This window comes from Schistocerca gregaria, chromosome 3 (genome assembly GCF_023897955.1).
Source record: "Schistocerca gregaria isolate iqSchGreg1 chromosome 3, iqSchGreg1.2, whole genome shotgun sequence".
Lineage (NCBI taxonomy): Eukaryota > Metazoa > Arthropoda > Insecta > Orthoptera > Acrididae > Schistocerca > Schistocerca gregaria.
In genome coordinates, this window is record NC_064922.1 from 429,573,299 (window position 1) to 429,600,788 (window position 27,490).

Sequence of the window (27,490 nt, forward strand, 5' to 3'; positions counted from 1 at the left end):
TTTTCTGCAATTTTTCCAGTAGCTGCTATCAGGAGAGGCGAGTGCAGCAACTACCTAAGAAACGAGGTAGGTGGATTTTCTTTCAGGGAAAGGAAACTGCGCGATAAGAGCCTGACCCGTCGCAAGTGGTGCATCGGCCCGGGAAATAAAAATAGTAAATTCCAGTGAATTTCAAAAAAAGCAGTAGTGACAATTACCGGACAATACAGAAGTGCTCGCTATGTGTAGGAACTGTGTAGCGTACAAATTGATATCGCCACGTGAATAGGAAGGACAGTGAAAGTGTCCGTGAACTGTAATGTGTTGTACGGAACGGAAGAATTTTTCGGTGACTACGCGCCGATTGGAATAGCAGTCTACGACGGCGTCTGGCAGACGACGAGCTACGGAGACTACGCAGAGGCGACGACAGCAGTGGCAGTTGGCAGCGCTGATTCGAGCGGGGGCCCGGAAACTGGTACAGCATTGCAGTGTATGGTGAACGGACCCGCAGTTTCATCTAGCAGCAACGCAGCACGCCGAAGCACAAAGTTAAGTACAGTGCTTTTGAAAACTTTGTGTGTTTGTGGAGTCAAACTGAGAAAAATGGCTGAGTTTCAACCAAGTGACAAAAAGGCGGAACTAAGTTGTGATAGTGGGATGGAGACAGGGGAAAATGACCCCATGAATTTTAGTTTAGACGTGTCTCAACCCAATTTCAGTAGTAGTTTGACTGATTCATCCTATGTTAATTATAGTTTGGAGTCAGATCCAAATATGTCAGTGCCCAGTGAGTTACAGTTACCCATGCCGGTAGTTAATGTTAATAGGGACATTGTATCAGCAAATGAGGGGGCGAAGGATAATGTCGCCAGTATGCTGATGAATCTATTAACTAAGATGAACGTGTTGGATTCCAATATGTCAAGTAAGATGGATTCCAGTATGTCAAAAATGGATTCCAGTATATCAAAATTGGAAACTAATATGTCACAAATGGAAACTAATATGTCAAGTAAAATGGATTCAAAAATGTCTAAATTAGGATCTGATTTAAGTAATGAGATGACTAAAATGGGCGCTGATTTAGATTCCAAAATATCCGATCTCAGAGACTGTTGGAAGCAAGATTTAGTAGTGCTCAGTAGTAAAGTAAATGTTGAAATACAGCAGGTTAAACTAGAATGTACAGAAAATATTGTTCAAGTGCAAAGTGAATTGACGACACGAATCGAACAGGTTACTGAGGATCAACAGCAATTTAAATCCCATGTTGATGCAGAATTAGATAAAGTATGTGAGCACATAAAAGTGGTAGAGAATTCCAATGAAATTAATCATGCCGCCTTAGAATGTAAAGTAAATGATACCAAAATTCGGTGTGAGAAACTTGGAGAGCAAGTTGTAAATAAGGTCAATAATTTAGAGACTCACATAAGCCATTTCAGTGAAAGTGTGAATGAGCAACTTTGTGGGCATGAATGCAGACTAACCAAAGTAGAACAGTGTGTTTCTAACCATAGTGATAGTATAATTTCCAGTGGAATAATTGAATCTACCGAGGTTGCGTATGTTACCCACAGACAGTTTTTAAAATTTGACCCAAGTAAGAACATGCACCCCAGAGAATTTTGGAACGATTTTGAAGACGTTTTGCCGAAAGTATGGAGCGATAAACAAAAGATAGGCTTTATCACTTCAAATTTGATGGGAGAGGCCAGAGTATGGGGGAATTTAGCCTCTGAAAAATACGCGAAATTGTCAGAATTTAAATTAGCGTTCTTTGAGGAATACTGGGGAAAGAGAAAGCAGATGGATGTTCTTAATCGGTTCTGGTCGGGAGAGAAGTATGACCCCAAGAGAGAGGGCATCAAACGATTTGTTCAAAGGTGGGTAACAACTCTGTCCTACCTTAGTAATAAGTTAGAAACAGAACAGATCATATTAGGGGTAGAAAATAAGCTACCGTGGAACTGGAAAACTAAGATCATATCTGCGCCCCGAGATAACATTGACAAGTTCGTACAGTATTTAGAAAGGGTTGAATCCGTCCAAAAAGAAGAAGAAAACATGAGGAGGGAGCATCGCCCGCCTGCTAGGCAGAATGACAATCGCGCGGATGTAAACATTAATAGGATGGGTGTTCAGAGAGGCGGCGGATACCGTGGCAGTTCACGTGGTAGAGGAAGAACATATGTTAACAGGTTCAATGAACGCGAGCAGTATGACAGCGGCCGACAGATGTCAGGAGGTGAGGCGGTCAGCTGGAGGCATAGTGATGACGTACCGCGCTCGGAAAACCATTAATTGTCTACGAGTGTGCTGGCGATCGTAGGCAACAGCGTTTAAAGTTAAATACGCTGGCAAAACCATTCATAAGAAAGCAGCCTGAACGACCACCTAACATAAATGTTGTTGCTACAAAATTTAGGGAGGATAACGTAAAACAGACAGAGATAGTAGCTTTAAGTCAAGTGGAGGTTAATGAACCAATTAACTGTAAGAATAATCATAAGAAGCCACTTATTGAAGAACTAAGTACTAGTTATAAGGGTAATAATCAGAAAGACATTATGCACAGTAAAACTAATGAAGAGCTGTCGGATAGGGGTGAGAACAGTAATAATGGCAGGGTTGTGACTGTGCTTGATAAGATAATTGATGTTGTAGATAGTTACGAAGAAGAGGATAGATTAGAGGAGGAGGTAGAGGTTAATGACGACGCCTTGGATAGGGTCGTAGAAAAGGAGGTTAATGAGAAAGAGGGGGAAACATTGGAAAAATGTTTTGACTTAGCAATAGTGGATAGGCTAGTAGGAGCTGCCACTAGAATTGAGGGTGATAATAAGCATGAAATAAACCCTGTAAGTGTGAATGTGATTGCCACCCAAAAGACAGGCTTCGAAAGGAGAGAAATTGTGCAAGATTTATTGGAGGAAGCAGAACCCAAAATAAATAAAGAGTACTTAGGGCAACCGATAGTAGAGCTAAGAGTATTAAATGAACCAGTTAAATGTTTGATAGATACTGGATCGGAAGTCTGTGCAGTATCCCAGAACTTGGTAAATGAACTCCCTAACAGTAAACAGATTGTTAAGATGCCAGTAAGTGGCTTGAACATTGTAGTAGCAACCGGTAAGACTAAGAAGACAGTAAAACAGGAAGTGTTTCTACCCATAGCATTTAAGGAAGTAGAAATAAGACAGAACTTCTTAGTTATAAATGGACTGAGTGTAGACATATTGGTGGGGGCTGACTTTTTGAATAAATATGAAGGATGGGTGAATTTTTCTACCAATGATGTTATGGTAAAAATTAAGGGTAAACTAATTACTATACCTTTCATCGGTAAGCAGCTATGTGAGGATCCTGAGCAGAATGATTTTCCTATATGTATTTGTAAAACAGAGAAATTCTTGGAGGGCTATAATGAGTACGGTGGCAAAAAAGTAGAGGATCCGTCTGAGCTTGTGAGTGTCAGAAATAGGATCGAGGAGAAATTACTAGAATTAATTGATATTGATGAAGCAAGGAAAAACGATTTAAGACAAATACTAGTCAAACATGCCGAGGTTTTCTCAGATCAACCAGGGCTAGTAAAGGATTATGAGTGTTTTTTGACAGTGCAGAAAGACGCTCATTTCTTCAAAAAACCATTTGCAATCCCAGAAGTACATAAGGAGGCAGTACGTGACTTAATTCAAAATATGTTAGAGTGGGGAATTATTGAAAGGGCTGTTAGTGTGTACAATAACCCGCTAGTCATAGTTCCTAAGAAGGATGGCTCAATTAGACTAGTGTTGGATGCTCGAGCATTAAACAAAATAGTACTACCTGAGAGTGACCGTCCGGAGAATATTGAAGAACTGCTACAAAAGTTTAAAGGTGCTAAGTTCTTTACATCCATGGATGTGACCTGTGGATATTGGAACCTACCGTTAGCAAAGGAATCAAGAAAGTACACGGCATTCTTATTCGAAGGTAGATGTTATCAGTATAAGGTGGTGCCGTTTGGTTTAAATATAAGTGTATGTGCCTTTGTAAGAGCTATGTCGCAGGTATTAGGGGACCATCTACTAAGAAGAATTACAGTGTATGTAGACGACGTTTTGATATCGACACCAACGTGGGAGGAACACTGTATGTTATTGGATGAAGTATTGAGGGCCATAAAATTGGGGGGTATGAAATTGAAGCTAGACAAAACTGAATTTGTGAAGAAAGAAATTAAATTCTTGGGGCACATAGTGAGTGGCGATGGTATCATGCCGGATCCAGAAAAGATTAGAGCAATAAGGGATTATGCTGCACCTACAACACGTAAAGCATTAAAGGGGATGTTTGGTTTGTTTGGGTTTTATAGAAAATTTGTGTCTGGACAATTATTCAATGCACCGTGCCTGCGAGAACTCTTAAAGAAAAATGTAGTTTATAAATGGACTTCTGAGTGTCAGAAGGCGTTTGAAGAATTGAAAGAAGCTCTTATTAATAGTAAGATTTTGAACCATCCCGATTTTTCGAAACCATTTTGTCTGGGATCTGATGCTTGTGGTTACGGGTTAGGAGTTGAACTATTTCAGTTGGAAAAAGAAGGAGAAGAGGAAGTCCACAAGACCATAGCCTTTGCGAGCAGGTCATTGCAACAATCCGAGAAAAATTATAGTATATCTGAACTTGAAGCATTAGCTGTTATTTTCGGCCTGCAAAAATTTGAAAAGTACCTTTTAGGACATGAAATTTGGATCTACACAGACCATAGTGCCCTTACATATTTAGACTCATGTCAGCTAAAACATGCTAGATTAAGAAGGTGGTCCCTGTATTTACAGCAATTTAATTATAAGATGATATACATTAAGGGTTCCGAGAACATCGTGGTGGACGCCTTATCAAGAAGTGTGAAAGATACAGGACAAGAAGGGAAATCTTTAAGAAATACCGATAATAATGAAGTAATGTTGGCCATCATGCAGCTCCAGGACGATGGCTTAATTAAGCGCATTTGTAAGAACCTACGGAGGGAACAGAACCAGGATGACAACATTAAATTAGTAAAGAGTAGATTAGGTCACCCAGACTACCCAAAATTACTGGTCTACTATAAAGTGCATAAAGATGTCTTATTTAGGCGCAGGAAAGACAGTGAGGAGAATTGGAAAATATGTTTTCCGGAGCAACATGTAGATGCACTTATAGACTACGTACATTGTAAGTATGGGCATTATGGCGCTCGTAAATGTATAGCTAAGTTAAGTGAAGTGGTAATTTTTGATAATATGTGGAGAAGGGTGCAACAGCGATTAGAATCCTGTGATCGTTGCCAGAAAGTTAGGGCCAACAATAGAACTATCCAAGGACAGATGTATTCAGTAGAACCACAAAATCGGCTGGATTTAGTAGCTGTAGATTTATTTGGTCCACTACCAGTGTCTAGAGGGGGATGTGAATATGTGTTTGTGATGGTGGATGGGTTTACTAAGTACGTAAAATTTTACCCAATTAAGAAAGCCAACTCTAAAGTATTAGTGAATAAGTTGGAGAAGGACTATTTTGGGAAGATAGGAGTGCCAAAGGCAATATTGTCAGACAATGGGCCCCAGTTTATCTCTAAGAAATTTAGTGAATGTTTACAACAGAGAGGTATCGATCACATAAAAATCTCCGCGTACTTTCCTCAAGGGAACATGTGTGAGCGAATTATGAAGGAGTTAAACAGATTGTGTAGAACATATTGTCATAAAAAACACTCCGCTTGGGCCAATTATATTGAATACTTCGAAGAAGTAATAAACCATCTGAAGCATGAAGCCACAGGATATGCACCAGTAGAGCTAATGTGTGACATTAGGCCGAATAATATTTTATTCGACCTGGTCGAGTTTCCAAATCTCACAGACATAGCCATCGAAGAGAAGGAGAGACTGGCACGTATTAATATAAGAAAGAAGGCCCTGGAAAGAAAGAGAAGGCATGACGCAAGAGCTGATCCCACTAGTTTTCAGGTAGGGGATCTAGTGCTAGTGAAAACTAGGGAAAGATCTAAGAAACTTACGTCAGAAACAAAGAAGTTTACCGATGAGTACGTGGGCCCATTTAGAATCGTAGAGAAGCCTCACCCAAATGCTTATAGACTGGAGTTTGTGAAATCACATAAGGTGTTAGGGCTTAGGAACATTGTGGATTTGAAAAGATATGTTCAAAAGAGAGACGTGGCCAGGAGTGAGTAGATACCTCAGAGAGCTTTGCACTCTTTGCAGAGCTAAGTGCGTGACGAGCACTAGGTCTCGAGTCGTTTGACAATATTTCTTCCACTTTCTTTTCCGTATTGTCAACCTACCTCTTCTTTCATTCAGAACTAAAATTCTATCGTCTTTCCTTCTTCTCTATCGTAGTTTTTAAGTGATAAAGTGTTTAAGTAATGAGTAGGAAAGAACCTCAGTGCAGCATAGGTTAAGCGTAAGGAATGAGTGTAAGAGAAAATCAAAAAGGATTAAGATACCTCAGATAAGTAATAAGTCTCAGTAAAGTAAATGTTTGGCCTAAGGTGTGAGTAATGCCCTTAGAAAGGTAAAATAACTAAGAAATGTAAGAGCCTCAGAAAATATGGTGACGAACATTGAAGCTGTTTGTTAAGTAACAGAACGATATGTTAAGACGTAGCATTAAGCTAATGTTTAGGAAAGGAAATGGAGCAGTACAGCAAAACTGTCTGTTCAATGAAGTCAGAGCCTCAGGAGGTGATTTAGTGGTAAAATGAGTAAAGGTACAGTGCAACAAGGTTGACTGTCAAAGGGGTAAAGGAAGTTAAGTTAAAGGGACAGTGCAGCAGGACTGACTGTCAAATGAAGAGAAATATGTGAGAAAAGGAGAAAGAATGAGCATAGTGTTTGGCTAGCTCGATATTAGGAAAAAGTGAGGCTACGAAGGTGAGTAAATAAAAAGCTTAATGTTGGTAACCAGAGGTGGCGTTTGTTGGTAAACAGAGGAGATGTTTGTAAACAAAAGGAAGTGAGGCTACGAATGTAAACAGAGCTGAGGCGACGTTGGTAACTCAGGAGGTGGATGTATGTTAGAAAGTATGGGTAACGAGGTTTCGCAGATTAGTAGGAAACGCTTTAACAAATACTAACCTGAGTGTGTGAAGTATGAGTATGAGAGTTGTAAATTAAACCCGAATGTGACTAGAGAAAACCTGATGTTGACAAGAAATTGAAGTAACTCCAGATATGTGAGATGAGGAAAGTACCCATGACATCGATTCCATTTTTGACCAGAGACACACAAAGCTCCCCAAGTTTGTCGTAGAGATTAGTATAAGGATTGTAGTGTTGATAAATGAATAAGTAAATATGTATTTTTCAGTGTTTAATTTATGATACAGGACTACAGGAGATTGCCTGGAGACAGAATTGTAATATTGATAATTTTGTGTATATTTTATATTGTTGTGTATTGTACAGGAACTGGAGAGTCACCAGTGCTGGCGGAGATTTATTATGTATTTGTGAACTATTTGTAGGAATTGTTTTTCTTAGTATTTCTTATGTAACCATAACTTGTTTGATTATGAGATGAAGAAGTAATTAAAGAGTAAATGTGCCACTTCGGTACTGCATTAGGAAAGTCAATTCACTTTTCACTAAAAAAAAAAAAAAAAAAAAAAAAAAAAAAAATTTTGAAAATTGTACATACTGTAAAGTAAATTTTATCAAAAATATGAGACTTTAGAGTCAAGCAGATAGCGCCATTTATCGCTGCTGTAGGTTAAGACGTAGCAGTTAGAAAGGGAACTGAGGCCAGCTGATGTTTCAGGTGCGCCGAAGTAAACAGAGGTGGTAGCACGAGACTTGAAATGGACCTCCCAAGCAGGACCCGGTCGAACTACGAGTGCTATCAAAATCTTAAGTGTAAGTGGTAAAAAAGTGACGCTCACAATAGCGATAGTAGTGTTAGTGTGCGTGTGACGTACATCAAGATAGTATTTAGGTTTGTTTTCTTTTTCAGGAATTTGTAAATAGAATTTTGTAATCTGAAAAATTTTTTTTTTTTTTGAATGATGATAAAAGTGCATGTTTAGATATAAGATGTTTTGTAGGTCGTCAGCCCTAGGTATAAGTGGATGATTGATGTACAGGAACTATAAATGTTAAATAGCTGTTTGAGTAAATCTTTAATAGAAATTTTTTTAGAAAACTAAAAGTTTGTCATGAATGAAAAAATTTAGTTTCCTCAGGAGGTGTGTGGCGTCGCAACTAGTGCGAGCGCACAGTTTTCTATCAAATATTTACTGTGAAATGTAGACAGACTGTAAAGTAGCCATCAGATTAGCATATGTGCTGTAGCGGGCAGATTACCGGTGTCCGTTCGTCTGACGTCACGACCATATGGCATGTCTGTACCGTGAGAATGTAAGACCTGTGCGCTAACTAGCCGCGGGTATAACGTGGAACTTTCATCTTTAATAACTTCTAACTGAGGAACCTGAGGAAATTAAAAGTTAATATACTAGTTTCTGTTATGAATAAAAATAAGTCATCCAAATTTGAGCTTTGAAACCTGCATATTTTGGAAATTAGAAAAATCTTACAGAAAACGCAAATTTCTACAATTTTCGAGTCTAAATAAATACCATTATGTATAGATCACCTTCAGTGACCATCCAACTATGAAACAAAATCACCTTCCGTGCTTTTGTATTTATTTTGAGAATTTTACTTTTAGAAATTCATCTATAACTTTGTTAAAACCATAAATGTTTTGAATTTTTGTGAACAGTTATTTTATATGAGTAGGTGAGAGTGAATGAGTGTGCCTGAGTGAATGAAAGAGGGACATTCGCCATTCTTTGCAAGTGTATAAAATCTAGGTTGGAACTCGCAAGTGTTCAGACGATGTAACCGTGGGAACAGAGTCGCCAGTGGTTCCCCATCTTAGTGAATGTCGGATGTCCAAGAGTGTATGGTATTGTACAAGCAGCCAGAACGTTCGCGAGTATTTAAATAATTTCTGGAAATAAAGTAAAGTCTAGTTTTCCTTTCGGTTTGTTAAATTATACAGTAAATTTTGTGTAACAAGAAATCATGACGTAAATGATTCAGAAGTCATGACTGGTGCGTGCTAGATTTTGGCGCGAGGCGCACCCAAAGAGTTAATTCTGATTGGCTGTGTGATGTGTGAGCCAATGAGATGCGAGGACGGTTAGCAGACTAGGAGAGTGAGTCGCGAGTGGAGGAGGAGTCGCGAAGGAACTGTGATCGAGAAGAGACATGCTTGATGTGTCCTCGCGAATAATGTGTAAAATGAAGTCATAAAACGGCTTCATCGGTTCGGTACTGTGCGATTTGAGACTGGAAGAGTCCAGTAACGCGTAGTGTGAGTTTGAGCGAGTTGTGACTTTTCGTTCCGCGAAAGACGCGAGTAACTTTAATAATTAAAAGCGTGGCGGTACTTCGTAAACTTTTACTAAGTGCTTTTGGCGAGCATTAACGTTAAAAAACGAACTATTATTGAACATCGACTGCAAACGTGTATGTTAGAAAATCGTCTGTGTTGCAGTTAAGTAAATTCCGTAACTTTGAAAGCTAATTCTGGCGGGGTTTGAGTGTGGATAGAATTGTGAACTGAACTTTCTTCAAACGTAGATTAGCGGGCTGATGATCAGGCTTAAAGACAATAAAGAGCTTAAATAGAATTACCAACTTCGCGTTCTCGTTTGAGTAAACAATTACTACCATTCCAATAACTCAATTTATTTAGGAAGATTGCTCATAGATTGTATTTCAGCAAACATGTATCGCGGCCTCCGGTGAGCGGCTATTAAATTGCAGTTTCTTCAACACTGCTTTTCTGCAATTTTTCCAGTAGCTGCTATCAGGAGAGGCGAGTGCAGCAACTACCTAAGAAACGAGGTAGGTGGATTTTCTTTCAGGGAAAGGAAACTGCGCGATAAGAGCCTGACCCGTCGCAAGTCCCTTAATGCAGTTAATAAAATAGGGTCACTCACATCAGATTGCTATTACAGATATTTTTTGTCTCCCATATGCAGCTTTGGTGTAGAACAAGGATTACAAGAATAATTCACAGAAGCTATCAGAAGTCAGAACTAAGATTCTTTCGGTGCTGAGCTGTTACAAAACCCACTGGAGTGGGATTAGATTTTGTGGCGATAAAAAAAGAGACATTTAAGCTTATAGGTGAAAAATTCCAGAAATTCTTTATGTATGTTGGTATTTACTAAGCCTGTAATCTCACATGCTACAGAATAAAACGCAGCATTATTTGCTAGATGCAAGATAAAGGAGATGTGTCAACATTTGATCTGCTCGGCTATGTTGAACATTGGACAGAAAGACATTAACTCTCATAAAACACCCATAAGACGAGCAGCGGGAAATAAGTAAATTCTGTCAACGAAGGTTATACTCTTCATTTAATCAGCTCAGAATCAATTTAGACTAATTGTGGTGCCACGTGGTATGACTACAGATAAACTACCAAAATCGAAGCCACTGTTTAACATGTGAAAAAGATCACTGAGAGATTCATGATAAGTGCAAATTTAATGTAGTAAAAAAACTACTCATGAGAGGCTAAATACATTGATCTGTAGACACACGTGACTACATACATCTCATCACCGACAAAGGCTTCGATTCTAAGCCATGGCTTGCATGTAAAATTCGGATAAGTTCAAGCAGTAGATGTGACCGTAAAACAATCTACTGAGTAACGTCTCTAACAGAAACTGTGCGGAACTCGCTAGATGGTCAAGTTACGCCAGTAAGCTAAGGAGAGTTACTAGGCATTCTCGAAGTAAAGTGCTTGACCGATGAGCATATATAAATTTCGGCAGGTTGCATTTCCCAGGAGGTGGTGGGGAGGTCGTGAAGCTACCAAACACAGTTCAGCACTGTTTAAGGGAAACTGTACACATTTGGCTCACCCGGCGTACCTGTCAATCCCAACTACCACAATACGTTCAGGTTGATACAGGTGTTACTTAATGGTCCGTCCCGGAGATTCAGTCATCCTGTCATCGAGAAAAGGTGTACAACAATGAGCATAGATACCAATACATAGGTACCATCATGCCTTTTCGTGCTCATTTTTCCTCCAAAGGCTCTTCAAAAAAGTAAAGGACTAGGTTTCACCGTGACTCACGTGTTAGTAACACGCTCGGAAATGCTAAGTGATAAACCTGATGGAATGCCACTGACACAGTACTGTTAATGTGGTGATCGTAGCCTGGCCTGCCTAGGTGGTACTGGTTCTCACATAACGACGAAGACAGCACTGACGTCACACGTTAAATACCTTTTATTTAGTTGCCGAATATGAAATAGAAACGATTTTGGTAGAAACGCCCAAAAAGCAAATTATATTTGTTTAAATACATTTTTTTCCACTGCACACTAGAATTGATACGAAAACTGTGTAATTCAATGACCAGTCTTAATTGTATTAACAAAATGACGTTAAAAATGAAAAGGTACTCCGTATTGTCCCCCCCATGAACCATGGACCTTGCCGTTGGTGGGGAGGCTTGCGTGCCTCAGCGATACAGATGGCCGTACCGTAGGTGCAACCACAACGGAGGGGTATCTGTTGAGAGGCCAGACAAACGTGTGGTTCCTGAAGAGGGGCAGCAGCCTTTTCAGTAGTTGCAGGGGCAACAGTCTGGATGATTGATTGATCTGGCCTTGTAACATTAACCAAAACGGCCTTGCTGTGCTGGTACTGCGAACGGCTGAAAGCAAGGGGAAACTACAGCCGTAATTTTTCCCGAGGACATGCAGCTTTACTGTATGATTAAATGATGATGGCATCCTCTTGGGTAAAATATTCCGGAGGTAAAATAGTCCCCCATTCGGATCTCCGGGCGGGGACTACTCAGGAGGATGTCGTTATCAGGAGAAAGAAAACTGGCGTTCTACGGATCGGAGCGTGGAATGTCAGATCCCTTAATCGGGCAGGTAGGTTAGAAAATTTAAAAAGGGAAATGGATAGGTTAAAGTTAGATATAGTGGGAATTAGTGAAGTTCGGTGGCAGGAGGAACAAGACTTCTGGTCAGGTGACTACAGGGTTATAAACACAACATCAAATAGGGGTAATGCAGGAGTAGGTTTAATAATGAATAGGAAAATAGGAATGCGGGTAAGCTACTACAAACAGCATAGTGAACGCATTATTGTGGCCAAGATAGATACGAAGCCCACACCTACTACAGTAGTACAAGTTTATATGCCAACTAGCTCTGCAGATGATGAAGAAATTGAAGAAATGTACGATGAAATAAAAGAAATTATTCAGATAGTGAAGGGAGACGAAAATTTAATAGTAATTGGTGACTGGAATTCGAGTGTAGGAAAAGGGAGAGAAGGAAACATAGTAGGTGAATATGGATTGGGGCTAAGAAATGAAAGAGGAAGCCGCCTAGTAGAATTTTGCACAGAGCACAACTTAACCATAGCTAACACTTGGTTTAAGAATCAAGAAAGAAGGTTGTATACGTGGAAGAACCCTGGAGATACTAAAAGGTATCAGATAGATTATATAATGGTAAGACAGAGATTTAGGAACCAGGTTTTAAGTTGTAAGACATTTCCAGGGGCAGATGTGGACTCTGACCACAATCTATTGGTTATGACCTGTAGATTAAAACTGAAGAAACTGCAAAAATGTGGGAAATTAAGGAGATGGGACCTGGATAAACTGAAAGAACCAGAGGTTGTACAGAGTTTCAGGGAGAGCATAAGGGAACAATTGACAGGAATAGGGGAAAGAAATACAGTAGAAGAAGAATGGGTAGCTCTGAGGGATGTAGTAGTGAAGGCAGCAGAGGATAAAGTAGGTACAAAGACGAGGGCTGCTAGAAATCCTTGGGTAACAGAAGAAATATTGAGTTTAATTGATAAAAGGAGAAAATATAAAAATGCAGTAAATGATGCAGGCAAGAAGGAATACAAACGTCTCAAAAATGAGATCGACAGGAAGTGCAAAATGGCTAAGCAGGGATGGCTAGAGGACAAATGTAAGGATGTAGAAGCTTATCTCACTAGGGGTAAGATAGATACTGCCTACAGGAAAATTAAAGAGACCTTTGGAGAGAAGAGAACCAAGTGTATGAATATCAAGAGCTCAGATGGCAGCCCAGTTCTAAGCAAAGAAGGGAAGGCAGAAAGGTGGAAGGAGTATATAGAAGGTTTATACAAGGGCAATGTACTTGAGGACAATATTATGGAAATGGAAGAGGATGTAGGTGAAGACGAAATAGGAGATACGATACTGCGTGAAGAGTTTGACAGAGCACTGAAAGACCTGAGTCGAAACAAGGCCCCCGGAGTAGACAACATTCCATTAGAACTACTGACGGCCTTGGGACAACCAGTCCTGAGAAAACTCTACCAGCTGGTGAGCAAGATGTATGAGACAGGCGAAATACCCTCAGACTTCAAGAAGAATATAATAATTCCAATCCCAAAGAAAGCAGGTGCTGACAGATGTGAAAATTACCGAACTATCAGTTTAATAAGCCACGGCTGCAAAATACTAACGCGAATTCTTTACAGACGAATGGAAAAACTGGTTGATGCAGACCTCGGGGAGGATCAGTTTGGATTCCGTCGAAATGTTGGAACACGTGAGGCAATACTGACCTTACGACTTATCTTAGAAGAAAGATTAAGAAAAGGCAAACCTACGTTTCTAGCATTTGTAGACTTAGAGAAAGCTTTTGACAATGTTGACTGGAATACTCTTTTTCAAATTCTAAAGGTGGCAGGGGTAAAATACAGGGAGCGAAAGGCTATTTATAATTTGTACAGAAACCAGATGGCAGTCATAAGAGTCGAGGGGCATGAAAGGGAAGCAGTGGTTGGGAAAGGAGTGAGACAGGGTTGTAGCCTCTCCCCGATGTTATTCAATCTGTATATTGAGCAAGCAGTAAAGGAAACAAAAGAAAAATTTGGAGTAGGTATTAAAATTCAGGGAGACGAAGTAAAAACTTTGAGGTTCGCCGATGACATTGTAATTCTGTCAGAGACGGCAAAGGACTTGGAAGAGCAGTTGAACGGAATGGACAGTGTCTTGAAAGGAGGATATAAGATGAACATCAACAAAAGCAAAACGAGGATAATGGAATGTAGTAAAATTAAATCGGGCGATGCTGAGGGAATTAGATTAGGAAATGAGACACTTAAAGTAGTAAAGGAGTTTTGCTATTTAGGAAGTAAAATAACTGTTGATGGTCGAAGTAGAGAGGATATAAAATGTAGACTGGCAATGGCAAGGAAAGCGTTTCTGAAGAAGAGAAATTTGTTAACATCGAATATAGATTTATGTATCAGGAAGTCGTTTCTGAAAGTATTTGTTTGGAGTGTAGCCATGTATGGAAGTGAAACATGGACGATAACTAGTTTGGACAAGAAGAGAATAGAAGCTTTCGAAATGTGGTGCTACAGAAGAATACTGAAGATAAGGTGGATAGATCACGTAACTAATGAGGAGGTATTGAATAGGATTGGGGAGAAGAGAAGTTTGCGGCACAACTTGACTAGAAGAAGGGATCGGTTGGTAGGACATGTTTTGGGGCATCAAGGGATCACAAATTTAGCATTGGAGGGCAGCGTGGAGGGTAAAAATCGTAGAGGGAGACCGAGAGATGAGTACACTAAGCAGATTCAGAAGGATGTAGGTTGCAGTAGGTACTGGGAGATGAAGCAGCTTGCACAGGATAGAGTAGCATGGAGAGCTGCATCAAACCAATCTCAGGACTGAAGACAACAACAACAACAACAACTCCGTATTGTGTCAAATACTTTTGGTTGCTTGAACCAGTGTATGGGACGACATTCTGTATCCACCCTCTGGTAATCCGTCGGCACACGGACCGTGCAGTCTAATCGAACGTTAACGTGGTGTGTGCCAAGTTCAACGTGCTGCTGAACGCTCAGGAGTGATGCGACTTGTACATACGGTACATGGGCCCCAACGTGGAACACGCGATCGCAACGCACTACAGCGGCAGTTGAGGGATGTTTATAGTTCGTAAATCACACTGTTTACTCAACGGGCGAGTGTAAGATTCCCACGTTAGCTCTATTAAAACGCACATTTCCTCCATCGTCCACGCAAAGGAAAGTACCATGTCAAATCAGTGAGGACACAGGCTAATAAAAGTTCCACTACAAACAGTGCGGTACACCTTTCAACGCTCATTGGCTGTCGACGAATGCGTGATGCAGACGCGCACAACAAGCCTGAGCTGGATCGCCATCTTTCGTGAACATTCTTGGAATTGTGGATGGTGCGTACGCGTTCCTCTCACACAATTCGATGACACGTCTTACGAAAAATTCCTTACTTCTGTGATTTCGAGGTTCACATGCTGTCTTGCTGTAGGTTCGATTAAATGATCCGGGAAGCGGATTGGAAATGCACCTCATTCGTTCTACATCTAGAGCAAGCAAATACACGACGTCTTCAACAAAGCGAGACGTAAGGCGTGAAGTGAGAAGACGAAAGGAGACATCACTTACCTTGTAGACAGAGGCGTTTCCCTGAACCGCGCTTCTGCTGCGTGTTCTACCAGACACGGTCGGTCTGCCGCGGACAGCGTCGATAAATCATTCTGCAGGCTGACTCAGCCAACAGTAGCGCCGCTCAATTGTTCCAACGCGACCGCCGCTGTACCAGCCCGCAGCTTTCAGCAACGATTGATGAGTTCCTAGTATACGACTCGCTGAGAGCTTTCTGTAACACTGATAGAGCAGAGCTTCGAGAAGATTTATAAGCGAAATTGTGACGTACTGAAACCCGAAATTAACATTGTCTATGGAGGTATGTCCCTTCTATGCCACTAACTGAAGATAGTTTGTATATTTACATATGCGGTTTTTGCTGTTGTTTGTCAGATTAGAATCAAATTTTGTAGTCCAAGCTTCGTGATGTGGAATTATCGTTCGGTTTTAGTTGCGATTACCTACGTTAAAAAAAAATCAAGTTTTCACAGAGAAGAACTCATTTACACACAACACACACAAACAAACAAAAAATATCAAACCACACACACACACAAAACAAACAAAAAGACGAAAGACAAACACACAGTGACAGTTGGCGACACCACACACCGTAAACACACACCTGTTGAACACAAAACGTAAAGTGCAAATGATATAAGCGATGTGTTGAAACAAATGTGGGTGAAAGAAAGCCGCAAATCGGCCAACTGGAGCATGGATACCAATTAACACATCTCCAGAGCCACACAAGAGGGTTAACAGCGCTGGAAATCGTAAAGTATCACCAAACGATAATTTCAAATCACGAAATCTCTGCTACAAAAGTTGATTCTAATCTGACAAACAAGAGAAAAAACATCACAAAATTTAACATATTAATATGTTGTAACTACCACATAATACATTTAGTATGTGTATAAAAAGAAACATTGTATTACAGCCCACTGAGGATGTTTCACAAATAAAAGAAGCGAAAAGCGTTTGGTAATAAACAAGCTGCCTTTAATTACTTGCATAGACGGAACATACCTCCATGAATTTCGAAGCAGCTGAGGAACGACGGAAAACAGAAATAATAATAGTAACACTATTTAGTCGATATTCCTGTCTTAAGGAAACTGATATTGGATAAAAGAACTACAGCCATATTTCAGTACATTCTATAGGCTTCAGCAACAGAAAGGTTTCTGTGATTAGCGGCGTATTAATCACGTTATTTAGTATAGAACTCTGACATATACCTTGCATGGAACACAGATTACAGATACATAAACCTGCAAACACAGAAGCACATACAATAAATATCAATAGTTCTAGGAAGAACCTCTCCTTTGCCTTTAAATTACAGTAGTCTCTAGTTTTATTATCCCGAGTGGCCACATGGTAGTACTGGATGCGATGTTGGTCGCCGGCCGCTAGAGGCTAATCAGTACATTTGACTCCGTGCTGTCTTGATAGAAATGGGTCCTTGGTGCCACACGTGCAAATCGACACCGATCTGGCTCACAGTCGAACACCCAACAGCGATGTCGTCCTGGTCGTGGTATATCCTTATTGCTACCTGTTGTCTTCTGGCAGTGAATGCCGTATTGCAGCCCCCCTATAGACACACTACACTGTTTAGCAATTTGGCGAATAGATAAACCATCTCGGCTAAGTGTTACAATTGCAGTACGTTTTCTATTGATATCTCCACTCGTGGAGCCATACTAGTGATGTACACACTTCAATGGCCATACTAGTGATGTACACACTTCAATGTTATGAAGGAACTGACGTGCAGGAATCACGTGTTACGTATCGTAGAAAAGCTTTCTGGCTGCGGACATCACATCACTGCAGGGAACAATACATGTGCACTAAACGCGGCTTCCGTCGGCAAACAGGTAAATAACCACATGAGACAGATGCATAACATTTATGTACACAACACTGTATGGCTCTGAGCACTATGGGACTTAACATCTGAGGTCATTAGTCCCCTAGAACTTAGAACTACTTAAACCTAAGTAACCTAAGGACACCACACACATCCATGCCCAAGGCAGGATTCGAACCTGCGACCGTAGCGGTTGCGCAGTTCCAGACTGTAGCACCTAGAACCGCTCAGCCACCCCATCCAGCCAGTTCGTGGGTGACATGGAAAAGCACTTATCAGAATAATAGGTTAACTTAGACCTGAAAGTGTATCTGTAGCAGCGAGGGGGTATGGAGTTGGGGGAGGAGGATGGGGTGGGGGGAGCAATAGGGTAAGTGCCTGTGAATCAAAAGGAAATGGGGGTGGCATTGAAAATCACTTAATAGAACAATAGGTTAACTCAGACCTGAAAGTGTACCTGTAGCAGCGAGGGGGGGGAGGTGATTGGGGGAGGGGGTGCGGGGAACAATAGGTTAAATGCAGTAACTTGGAAAACCACGTAACAGAACAATAGGCTAAGGACCTGTCGATCAAAGGAGAACAATGGGTTAAGTACCTTTCAATCAAAGGAGAACAATAGGTTAAGTACCTTTCAATCAAAGGAGAACAATAGGTCTGCCCCTGAGTGCATACCTGCCCCTGATGTAGGCAACCTGCACAAACATATGCACCAGAAACCTCCTTGTTCCATTACTAAAGATGTCGGTCGGTGAGGCCTGGCACGAAATTGGCATTCCAAAACAACCCAAAGGTGTACTATAGGATTTAAGTCAGGACTCTGTGCAGGCCAGTCTATTACAAGGATGTCATTGTCATGTAACAATTCCGTCACAGACCGTGTGTTATGAACAGATGCTCTATCGTGTTGAAAGATGGAATCGTCATCCCCGAATTGCTCTACAACTGTGGGAGGCAAGAAGGTGCTTAAAACATCAATGTAGGCCTGTGCTATGATAGTGCCACGCAAAACAACAAGGGGTGCAAGCCCCTTCCATGAAAAACAACACAACCACACCATAACACCACGGCCTCCGAATTTTACAGTTAGCACTACACACGCTGGCGCATTCGCCATACCAACACCCTGCCATCGGATCGCCAAATCGTGTACCGTGATTCGTCATTCCACACAATGTTTTGCCACTGTTCAATCGTCCAATGTTTACGCTCCTTACACTAAGCGAGTCACGAAGTGCCCCATTCTGCTCTCTCACGATGTCTAAAGACTATAGAGGTTGCTGATATGGAGTAACTGGCAGTAGGTGGCAGCAAAATGCACCAAATATGACAAACGTATGTTTTTGGGGATGTCAGAATACTTTTGATCATATAGTGTACTACGTCCTTCAAAGTACGTGTCCTGAAATTATCTCGACGAGAAAATCAGAGACAATAGATGGCATTCGGAGCTCTACCACCAACCAGTCTTCCCACGCGCGATTCATGAATGGAGCGGGAAAGGAGGGAAAAGATAGTGATGCCAGGAATCAGCACACACCTTAAGGTGGCTTGTGGTGTATGGATGTAGATGTAATTTTATATCTGATGTGGCTTCAGGGCACCCCTTGTTGTGATTCGTGGAATTCTGACGGCGTAGTGATCAATCACAGATATCCTGTGTCATCATGTGTTCCCTTTCATGGAGCAGTTTCTGGCACCATCTTTCATCAGGACTACTCTCACTACCACATTTCTCTACAAACCACCTGCATGATTTTGATGTATTCTTATTCAGCAAGATTATCCATTGTGACTTCGATAGAAGCTAGTTTTCAGAATACTGAGGGCCAGTTACAATAGTTCCCGGTCATCTTACCTTTGGAGGCTACAAAGACCATATGACACCCTCCCCAACTGAATCACTGCATGGTCCAGGTTCGAGCTGATGCTGCGTCCTTCTGACAGGGAGCAGCAGCCTACAACCAATTTCGTCATATATGTCAGTTGATTATGCAAAAGCTGAAATAAGACCACTCTACATTCACAGTTCCGTTTCACGTCCTCCTCGCCTTCTAGGTTATTAACTTCTTTTGTCAGTGAGTGTATTCTTAAAGGATTCAGAGTAGATAAAGTTTCAGTGAAGTTCATTTATTCTTCACTTTTAGTCAAATATGTTAGCGACTTTTGAAGGGATGTTGCTGTCTTCCTACAGCGACATTTCTCATTTCTCAACGACTTACACCACTTATATATTGACACTGTGATTTGCAGCTTCTATCTTGTATTTACAGAGATTGAAAGGTTGGCGTAATAATAAAGGGTGATTCAGTCGCAGACTGGGTTTGTTAAAGCGCTCGGCCATGTACTCTTCCTCGAAGTATACTCACTTGTCTGTGACCCAGTAAAGAAGGGGTCCAGTTACTTCCTCTTCCGCAAGATACGGCCACGAAACATACGTTTATTAACGTCCAGAATCCTGAAGAAGATATTTATTCTGCTTTGCATGGTCGCTTCAAGTTTGCGATGGAAACTGCAGCGTTCAATTTAAGCGTATGAGTAAATGCGGAACATCTAATGTCTGTAAGCGCTATAACTTCAAAGGCATCCATCCCCATTAAACTCCAGGACCTACAAATATTTAGAAGGCAGTAACTGGATTATTCAGTTCATGTTTACAACCAAGAGATAGATGATAGCAAACCAGAAGATGACGAGGAGCACACTGTGCAGAACAAAGAGAAATGTGTAGCTAAAGCAAAAAGTAGCCGAACCCCCCACTTTTCCAAAGCAACCGCTCAGGGCCCCAAACACATAGAGTTCTTGTTATCCTCCACAGGCGAGAAACAACACTACGTCTGGATCAAAGATGGGCATAAATGGCATTATTGTCTTAGATGCCTCAACTCTTTCACTATCAGTAAAGGTCTAAAAACATGTAATTGATTGCCCTAGCCAGAAACTGGTAAGGAAGGAAAATGCCTACAGAGACAAACAAGTTGTTAAAGATTAAGAATGTCTACCACCAGGAGTACAGCCTTTTTTAGTTTACACAGATTTATAGCTCCTGTGGAGCGTTTTGAAGGGGACCCCATTGCCTCCTATACTTTCTTCACAGAATGGCAGCTACTATATGCAACCATACATCAAGTCGTATGCTCGTATCAATCTATTTTCATCGTTTTGATTCATTATCGGGGTTAATCCTGCAAGATGGTTGCTCACTGAGCTAGAAAAAATTGCACAGCATTTTCATGCTATTTGTAGCAGAAACCTACCCATGATCAACTGCGGGCTGCCACTGGACAGAAAAGTCAAAACTCCACTTATAATCACTGTCATGTAATGGGGAAGTTTGATGACGCAGCACATAATGCATGCAACTTGAAACACCAACTGCGTGACACATACCACCATAATTTGAGCACATATGATGCTCGCTTTCCTGTTGAGCTCTTGGGCCATATTGTTTTGAAGAATGATGAGGCCAGTGTCGTCCTCTTGAAAACTACAAACACACCAAGAACAATGCTCCACTTCCTGCACTCGCTACATTTCAGACAAGCGTCTCTTCAGAAACTTGCTGTGATAGTTTGTTAGGAGGATGTGGGTGTTACCTGAACTGCATAAGGCTTGATGGGAAGTTTGAGCCTGTGATGGGGAAGAGGGTCTTACCTTACAAACACTTGCTTTCGAAGGAGATACTCAATGAAACCACATTATTCAATATAAACACATCCACCACTAAACTCACAAGCACAGCCATAATGAGAGCAGAGTATGGCAATGCGGTAAATGTTTGGCAGGAGTTCAAAATCCCTAGTTTAGGGGAATATATCAAATTACACATTAACACTGATGCACGACTGCTTTTGAAATTCTTGAGAAATTCTAGAGTGTATGCATGGAAACATACACTCTGTATTCTGCCTTCTATTACATCGTGCCAGGGCTTTTGAGGGACACAGTGGTAAAAAGAACATGTGTCAACATCGAACTGTTGACCAGTGTTGACGTGTTGTCCTTTTACAATTGAGGAACTCACAGAGGCGCCACGGCAAATAGCCCAAGAATGAGTAAGGATGCAAACGACGATCTGAGTTACGTCGTATACTTGGATGTAAACAACATATACGGGTATTCCATGGAATAAGATGTGCAACTGGATTCCAATGACTACCTGATGAGGAGATTGGCAGCCTGGATAAGTACTAACATGTGGCTGCGGATCCTGGTGAAGCATATGTCTTGGAGGCAGACGTGGAATGTCCTCCTGATTTGTTTGACATGCAAGCTGATAATGACGCTGGGATATAAACAGAGATACATTCTAGGCCTCACAAAACTCCAACAGTGTCTCAATTTCGAGATGAAACTTACTGGAGTCACCCGCAGCATCTCCTTCAGTCATGCTGGTTGAGGGAGTATATGGAATACCTTAAAGAGGGTTCTCGCAGTGTATGATTTTGAAAAGGTCATCTTAAAATTAATGATTAATTGATTTTTATGGAAAACTATGGAAAATGTAAGAAATCGTCGCAGACTTCATTTAGTTTTACATTGTGAGGGGCGTTATGGCGCTAGAGATAAGATTACTAGACCAAATTTTAAGCCTGCTACTATGTTTAATAAAGGACTAGTCGCTGCTGACAAGGACGAGATTTTGGTGCAGCCTGTCTATGTTGGTATGTGCGCTCTGGACCTCCCCAAAAACCACATGTACCGATTTCATTAAGAGTTTGCAAAGCCAAACTTCGCTGAGTCAGAGTTACTTGATATGGATACAGACAGTTTCATCTACTGGATGGAAGCCTGCGAGCCATATGAAGTATTCAGGTACCATCCCGACTCATTTGACCTATCTGGATATGCGACCGATAATCCTTATGGCATAACGCTTCAAAGAAAGAAGATTATCAGCCTGATGAAAGAAAGACAAAGGAATCACAGATTGTGGAGTCTGTGGAGCTCAAATCTTAAACATACACATACCGTACAGATGCAGGTGCCTCTCAGAGGTGGGCTAAGTGTGTGTATCACGCGACCTCAAAGGCTCTCACGAGAGAAGACTGCAAGAAGTGTGTGCTTAATGGCACTGGTGAGTTCTTTGTCCCAACCTCCGCATCTGGTGCCCCAAGTAGTCTTTCGATCACTAGACTGTGTGGTACAAACTGCATCACAGCTGAGTCTGTCGCGCCATGACGACAAACGATTAATCTGTGAGGATAGTATCGATTCCGTCCCGTTCTCACGCTATTCACTTGAGCGACTGACGGTAGACAGGTATATGTTCGCATGCCAAAATTTTTGGAGGATTTTTAGAGTTGCTTAGGAAGATAGAGCGAGGCAGCTGGTACCCTACTTTTCAGTCAGAATCTTTTAAATGAGCAGGAACACATTCCTATTTTTTATCGTCCAATAGGGGCATTTTTAGCAGGTTCCCTTCTGTTTCTTGCTGCAGCAGGACAGGTAACTTACATGAAAAGAAATGTGTTGGTCAGTAAAATTTAGATACTTTACTTACATGGAACTGAAATGAAACAAAACTGATTTTACACCTCAGACCGGATTTTAGGGTGCAAACGTGTTTCATGTGCTTCAGTAATACAACGTGGGCTTCTCAGATGGTAACGGAGACACTTTACCGCTTATTTCTCCGTGCTACGTTACTTTATAAACTACCTTTTCGGCTCGCACAGGATTTTACGTGCGTCTATTTTGTGTACGTGCCAACGGCCTTGCCACAGTGGTCACACCGGTTCCTGTCAGATCACCGAAGTTAAGCGCTGTCGGGCTGGGCTAGCACTTGGATTGGCGACCATCCGGTCTGCCGAGCGCTGTTGGCAAGTGGGGTGCAATCAGCCATTGTGAGACAAACTGAGGAGCTAGTTGATCGAAAAGCAGCGGCTCTGGTCTAGCGAACTGACCTACGGCCGGGAGAGCGGTGTGCTGACCACATGGCTCTCCATATCCGCATCCAGTGACGCCTGTGCGCTGAGGGTGACACGGCGGCCGGGCGGTACGGTTGGGCCTTCCAAGGCCTGTTCGGACGGAGTTTAGTTATATTACGTGTACGATTAGGGTAATTTTTGAACCTCTGAATCTCCGAACCGGTTAAAAATACAAACAAAATTTTCAAAGTTGTTCGATATCGATATCTTAGGAATACATCGTAAAAATTACAGACATAGTTGCGCGTAGCCATTTAGCAAACCGCGGCTTGGTTTAGGTATACAGAAAACATGCTTTTGGGGTTTTTCCCGACAATGGGTAAAGATGTTTTTGAAAACGAGGAAATGACTCTTCTAGATAAATTCCTAGATAATATACCGCAGAAATTTAAGCAATTTGCTACTGTTATTTATTATTTGGATTTTATCTCACGCTGAATTTTACTTGTAGAAGTAGGGTAACTTTGAGCCTCTGTATCTTGGAAACGGATGAAGATATAAAGAAAATTTTCAAGATTTTGCGAGTTCCGGATCTTAGGAACACATCGTAAAAATTTCAGCCGTTTTCTGTGCTTAGTCATCCTGGAATCTTCGGCTAGGTTTTCGCCCACTGGTGACGGAAAAAATATAATGAAAAACCTCTTTTGGAAGTTTTGCGAGGAACTGCACATGAAATAATGATGTCTACTTAAATTCCATAAGCCCATCGTACACCGCTTGACATGTAAAAAGGACTATCCGATTTCGTCCATTTTCTTAATCAGAAGGAAGTGTATAATATTCATACTTTGACCCTCTAGTATAGGATACTGACACTATGACGATCCTTCTGTTGGGTATACAAATGGTCCCTAGCACCAGAGGTACCCCAGAAAACTTGGCTTTACCTTTTTATCACCATTAGAACTCGAGGTATGAGGATTGAAAAACACCATGTTTTTGCGCAGTGTGTTGCAACATATCAGGTATACCGACGTCAATGTACATATGTGTACACTCGTCAGCACAAAAAACGGGTCATCCCTGAATTCCAATATGTAGGCCACACCTGACTGTACGCAACCAACACAGCGTAGCTGTGTCACAGGTTCTACAAATCTCTGGAGAACAGTCATCTGACAATCCACAATGGGTATCACAAGAGAATACTAGAGAACACTGCTCTTTATGGCAGTCACTCCAAATGTAAAAGAATACCGTCGTAGAACAAATATTATAAACACATTATTAGAGATGAGACAGTCCTTAACCCTTGTAAATTAAACTTCATTACAATAAGTGATATTGCAAAATAATTATCACACTCTTTAAATCACATGACGAGTTGTTGTTCGTGATCTGAATTTGAATCCATTGTTAACCAAACAAAGCTTGCGTGCAGACCAAAACTCGAATAGGCACAAAGAGATGTAAAATATCTAAGTGTTCACCAGTATCAGTTTACAAGGCTGAATGTCTGTTCTTGGAAATAAACGACGGTACATTTAGCATTGCACCCGGAACACCACATATTGCCCCTGAGAAATAACCACGAAAGACGTATAATAAAGTGCAATGCTCAAATTTGAAACGCCTTGATGACTGACGGGGAGTAGAACCCAATACCTAAATCAATAGTTAACTAAGCACAATCAGATGGCCGGTATTAAATATGTTCTGCAATAGAGTGATATTGGAACCTGAAACAACGCTCAAATGATTTTTGCCTAGCAGGGATTCGAACCCTGCACCTTTCGCTATTGTCTTATAGCTGTGAATAGATATGAAGTAGTTATTGTTTCTTCACCAGCAGCGAGAGATGTACACATGTTTGGTAAGAAGTAACGCGACGAATAGTTCTGTGCCCCTGCACCGCGCATATCGTCATTGTCGATCACACAAAGTGGTGTGAACTATTAAATTCTCTTTCACTAGTAGTTAATCGAGCTGTTCGTCGAGAAATGGAGGAGCTTGCCATCTTGAGGAAATAACGAAGTGATGGGACACTATAATCTCGAAGGGTTCAAATCTAGAGAAAAATTAGAATCTTAGTTGGAATACTAGTCCAGTATCAATATTTTCAAAATCTCAAGATCAGTTAGAATAAGAAATGAATCTCCTACTACACTACATGACTATTGGTTCATAAACTAAAATAACATTACTAGTGTAAGAAAGCTTATTAGAGACAGAATTTCTGCAAGCAGCGACTTCCGCCTCTGATAGCCGAAACTAATCCAGCTCTTTCCCAGTCAGTAGCGAATGAACGTATTAATGTCGATTTGGAACCACAGCACAGTCCTATGTTCTTTACTTGGCATTACTGGAAGTAGTATGTATTTGTGGCTCTTAAAAACTGGTACCACCAGCGGAAATCGAACCCACACCCACGTTCCTCCCTCCCACCCCCCTCCCCTGGAGTAGGAAAAAAGACAAAAAACAAAAGAAAAACCACGACCCTCTTACGTCTCTACCTACATACAAGACAATTTCACTAACACTCTCTCTCTCTCTCTCTCTCTCTCTCTCTCTCTCTCTCTCTCTCTCTCTCCCTCCCTCTCTCAAACCTAAACACAAACACACACACACACACACACACACACACACACACAAATCATTTCATAGGTTTGCAACACTCACAACGTGAACGAAAACAAACGTGTAGGCATAAACACTGTGGCAGTTAAGGAAGTCAATTATAAATAGCGCAGTGCAGGAAATAGCGCAAAATGCCAAAAACTGCAGGTGTGAAGTGAAGCCTGTCTACACCAACCACTGCTAGCAAAAGGGGAAGGTGCAGACTATGTAAAGGAACACCGTAAGTAGCTTGCAGACCAACTTCATAAAGAAAACGCTGTTTTTAACCTAAAAGAATCAAAAAATAAATGTACAAACGTGTGTATCAAATTTATAGAACGCCACAGAAGATCCTTTGTAAATAAAAGCGAAACGCGTCTGATGTAATTATTTTTAATTACATTGCAGTCAGCTCAAGACAAATAACATATAATAACAGATTTCTGTATAGCGTTTGTCGAAAAGAACGTCACCTTCCCTCCACGGATTCCCATTTGAGTTCCCGAAGCACCTCCGTAGCACTGACGTGTTATTCGAACCTACCGGTAACAAATCTAACAGCCCGCCTCGGAATTGCTTCTGCGTCTTCCTTAAACCCGACATTGTACGGATCACAAACACTCGAGCAGTACTGAAGAATAGGTCGCACCAGCATCCTCTATGTGGTCTCCTTTACAGGTGAACCTGTCTTTCCTAACATTTTCCCAATAAACCGAAGTCGACTGTTTGCCTTCCCCACCACAGTTTCCATATGCTCGTTCCACCTCATATAGCTTTGCTGCGTTACGCCCAGATATTTAAACGACTTGACCGTGGCAAGAAGGACACTAGTAATATCGTATCCGAACATTACAAGTTTGTTCTTCGTACTCATCCGCGTTAACTTACGTTTTTCCGCATTTAGTGCTAGCTGCCATTCATCACACCAACTACAAATTTTGTCTAAGTCGTCTTGAATCTTCCTACAGTCACTCAACTTCGACACCTTACATTACATCAAGGCACCATCAGCAAACAACCGCAGACTGCTACCCACCCAGTCCTCCAAAGCATTTATGCACATAGAGAACAACATCGGTCCCATCACACTTCCTTGGGGCGTTCCTAACGATACCCTTGTCTCTGATGAGGACAACATACTGGCTTCTATTATTTAAGAAGTCTTCGAGCCACTCTCATATCTGTAAACTTATTGCGTATGCTCCTACCTCCGTTAACAGCCTGCAATGGGGCACCGTGTCAAATGCTATCCTGAAATTTATAAACATGGAAGTTGCCTGTCGCCCTTCATCCATAGTTCTCAGTATATTGCGTGAGCAAGCTGAGTTTCGCAAGAGCGATACTATCCAAAACCAAGCTGATTCATGGGCATAAGCTTCTTAGCCTCAAGAATGTTTATTAAGTTCTTAATCTCGCAGTAACTATTGCAACCTTAATCCTTCTCAATCTGCTTACTGTATTCATCTCTCGGTCTCCCTCTATGATTTTTACCCTCCTCCCACGCTTCCCTCCAGTACTAAATTGGTGATCCTTTGATGCGTCAGAATGCGTCCTACCAACCGATTCCTTCTTCTGGTGATATTGACACTAATTTCTCTTCTCCCCAATTTTATTTAGTATTTCCTCA

General features: G+C 41.2%; 1 pseudogene; it reads left to right on the forward strand.

Moving 5' to 3' along the window:
* The first annotated feature begins 23,084 nt into the window (after nucleotides 1–23,084).
* Nucleotides 23,085–23,202, forward strand: LOC126357311 (5S ribosomal RNA; annotated as a pseudogene).
* Nucleotides 23,203–27,490: the final 4,288 nt, after the last annotated feature.